General features: G+C 33.3%; 1 pseudogene; it reads right to left on the reverse strand.

Moving 5' to 3' along the window:
- Positions 1-1,112: 1,112 nt before the first annotated feature.
- On the reverse strand, positions 1,113-4,034 carry LOC110719279 (annotated as a pseudogene).
- Positions 4,035-4,238: the final 204 nt, after the last annotated feature.

Genomic DNA, 4,238 nt, shown 5'->3' on the forward strand with positions numbered 1-4,238 from the left:
AATATGTTGTGTCCAAACCCGCTACTTCGGGCAAAAAGTAACGAGCTTTTTGAGCCAAAATCAAACCAAATCTAATTTTCTTTTTTCACTAAAATTGTAATATTAGGCCACCAAAAACCTAATATAACCAAAAAAAAATTACTTAAGAGGAAATGAAAACAAACAACTATTTCAAAATTTCGAGAGTGAATGGTAGTTTAAGTGGTTAGAGTTTCCTTCTCGATTCTAGGAGATCCTAGGATTGATTTTCATCATTTGTCCTTTGGCTCTCTAAACACCAACAAAAATTAAATTAAGATTTAAATTGAAAATATCTAAGTTTCATACGAATGACAAGAATTAGTTGACCTAGAAGCTATAACAACACTAACTACAGTTATTTTAGATTTATAATATATATATATATATATATATATATATATATATATATATATATATATATATATATATATGTGTGTGTGTGTGTGTGTGTGTGTTGCAATTACTGTTTGGCGGATTTGGAGGTGGAGAAACATCATTGTCTTTAATAGTTTAATCCAATTGATATTAATCGGCTAACCCGCTTTGAGGAAACTTGGAGAGTGCTAGGGAATGATGTGCAATGTGCATGCTACATGTGATGATAAGAGGATGAGAAGTGAGGCTTTCATTAGGTAGCTAAGGGTTGTTAAATACATTTTAGAGCTTGGACGCTTGAGAATAGCTAAGTTGCTAGTACAGATTACGGATTGATAACCAAGCAGTGGTTTTGGCTCTTAATGGTGCGAGAAGCTATGATCGAGAGTGCATATTAACTAACTCAAGGTGTAAGCGAATGCTAGAAGACACCCTGGTGCGTGGAAGTTCATCATCATATTTATAGAGAGGCTTATAGAGTTGCAGGTTGGTTAGCTAATCAAGTAATCACCGAAAACAACAAAACAGAGTTGATTCAATTTCCACTTTAGCTTTAGCTATATTCCCCGTTTCATTCCGTCATAGTTTCCCTTGTTGTTTTGGTAGAATATAAAGAGAATTTCTAAGTAAAAAAAACATGGTTAAACCAACAAAACTTAAATTAATAAATATTAATTTGAATAAATTCAAATTTGTACGTAAATATAATTTATGTTTCATAAAACAATAAATAACAATAAAACTAAACAATAAAGCTCTTATAAGTGTATCACTCAAATTTTAGAGTCGGGTAATATAACGTCTTCTGGAATAAAACCACCCCAAAATTTGTGATTTTTCCAAACAATCACCATCTCTTCAATCGGCACATTTTTTGTCTCGGGCAGTAACTTGTAAATGAATATTGTCATCACCACCACGAAAAATGCAAAAAATATGAAGAGGCCGAACTTGAGGGCGCATAGCATTGGCAAAAAAGGTTGAGCTATTGCAAAAGTGAAGATCATATTTACGGATACGTTGATGCTTTGAGCTGCTGATCTAACCTCAAGCGGGAAGATTTCACTAGGGACAAGCCACCCTAGCGGACCCCATGACCATGCAAATCCGGCAACATAAATGCATATGAATAGTACAACTACTATCGCGTACCATTTAGGTAAATCCACTGCATTTCCAGTCACCCCAAATTTCCATCCAATAAAGATTGTTACTAAAATTTGAAATTAAGTTACGTAGACGCATGTATATATATAAAAACCTGTCAAAGTCATATTCAAATAGCCAATTTTAAAGTCAAATAGCATGATCTGAAATTTTATAGTCAAATTAAACATAGCCAATGATCTTATCAATTTCATACTAGTCAAATTAGTATACTGTATAATGCTTCATAAATTTATTTATCAACTAATTAATCCTATTCTGATCAAAGTATTATATGTATTTAGCTAGCTATTTAAATAATTTTGCATGTTCTAAGATAATATAAACATGGATTAAAATACTTAAGTTGAGGAAATTTACCTGAAAAACGAGCATTTGAAGGCCTCCTTCAAGGAAGAGAGATCTCCTACCCCATTTATCGACACCATAAATGGAGACCAAAGTGGCAATGACATTAACACCACCCGTAATCACAGCAGAAATCAGTGAAGCATCATCTCCAAATCCAATGGTCTTAAACAAAACAGGTGCATAAAACATGATGACATTAATGCCAGTAAGTTGCTGAAACATGGGAATAGCAATCGAAAACGTAAGAGGAGGCCTATATTGTCTGTTTAAGAGGCTTCTCCAAGGGTGTTCCACCTTCTTGGATGCTTCACTAGCTGCAATTAGGTCTTGGAGCTCGGTGTCAACGTTGTCCACCCCTCGGATTTTGAGTAGCTTTTGCTTGGCCTCTTCGAGTTTGCCTCTTTCGATTAGGGAGTTAGGGGTTTCAGGGAGGATAAGCGAGCCTACAAGGATGATCAAACGGGAACAATAGCTCCCCCGAGACTCAACCTCCATCCATAGTGCTCAATCTTGGCAAATCTGTAGTTAAGGAGATTTGCTATCAGGATTCCTATGGTGATTGTGAGTTGGAACATCATGTTTAGCGCGCCACGGTGCTTGTAAGGTGCCATCTCTGATAGAAAAACTGGTACTGACTGCAATGTATTCAAAGAATTTACTAGAATTAGTACTAATTAATAGCATACAAGATTATAATTTTCTAATTGCAATCTTTGAAATCACATGAAAATATAAAAATTGACTAAAGACTTAACACGTTGTACAATTATTATAACATTAGATTAGAAAGAACTTAATTTGCATATTGTACAATTACTAACATTAGAAAAATAAAAACATCAGGTTTATTCAATTAGTATACATACAACATACCTATAACATTAACATAGCATATAATCTATAATAACGAGTCATAAATATTTATCATACTAGATTTGATTAAATATAAGACTCAATTTTTTAATAATTTAGAGTACCTGATTAGCAAAGCCGATGCCAAAACCAAGCAAAATACGGCCAATGATAAGCATGGCGACGTTTTGAGCAGCAGCATTGACAATTGCACCAGCACAAAAGAGAAGACCTCCAAAAATCATGGATCTCCTACGACCCAATTTCCGTGTGACAAAGGATGCCACGACAGAGGCGACTAGGGCAGCCAAGTATAAGGAGGACGTAAACATTGTTAGTTTCGCGCTGTTGAATTTGCAGTACTGGTTTGTTCCTGAGTCTGCCAATTGCTTCCTATACACTGATGGGAAGAATCTCTCCAAAAACATCGGCATTGATGTCACTCCACCTATATAAATCATTAGGTACAATCACAACATACAGTTCGTTAGATATATAATTGTCATAATTACAATATTACTCCGTAATATTTATGTTGGATGACTTTTGAGTGGCCACAATAAAATTGTGGTCATGTATATTAGATCGAATCGCAACGGTTCATTTTTTGACTGATGTGAACCGTTGATGAAATTGACTATTGATTTTATTTTGAAAATATTAACCAAAAAAGAATAAAAAATAATAATAAAAATCTCCCATGTTCTATCCCACTATCATTTGGTTTCCATTTATGTTATACTAATTTTATTTTTATTTTTTTTGGAGGGGAAATTTAACAAAATTCGATAAATAATGCGTAATTATGTAAGTATTTTCAGACTGATTTATGTTTAGAATATTATCATACATACATTGTAAAATTACCAAATTTTGTAACATAAATGCAAATCTGAAATCTAAATTATAAAACAAGCAATAATGTTTACCTAAATTGAGCGACCTTGAATCATTATGTTACATCATACTACATGTCATCTTTTAAGCAATTCTCCCATAATATGATAATATCATCTAAGCAACTCGTCCAATTTTTTCGAATTTTGTATCATAACGCTAGATTAATAGTAGAAATTTACATTCGACAGTAATGATAAAATTTAAGTATACAAGAGTAAAAAGTAAATTATACCTGAAATTCCGATGTCATATCCAAAGATTAAACCTCCAGCAGCAGCTAGTAGGCAAGTTAGAAAAACGTGAACGGTAAGTTTTCCTGGATAATTTTTACCCTCTTTACCACAATCGATCACTACTCCACCCGCCATTGTTCAATCTCTTCGTTCTTCGAATACACTTGTAAAATCAATAAATTTTATGCTAATAGCGTTGGAATATATGGATGAACCAAGAATTTATAACGATATTTATAAAGAGCACAACATAGTATTTTTAATTTGACTCAAATTCCTTATCTATGTAAATAACCGAGTTACCCTAGAATACCTCAATTAGGGTAATTTTTATCTAGG

The sequence above is a fragment of the Chenopodium quinoa genome, unplaced genomic scaffold (assembly GCF_001683475.1).
Source record: "Chenopodium quinoa cultivar QQ74 unplaced genomic scaffold, ASM168347v1, whole genome shotgun sequence".
Lineage (NCBI taxonomy): Eukaryota > Viridiplantae > Streptophyta > Magnoliopsida > Caryophyllales > Amaranthaceae > Chenopodium > Chenopodium quinoa.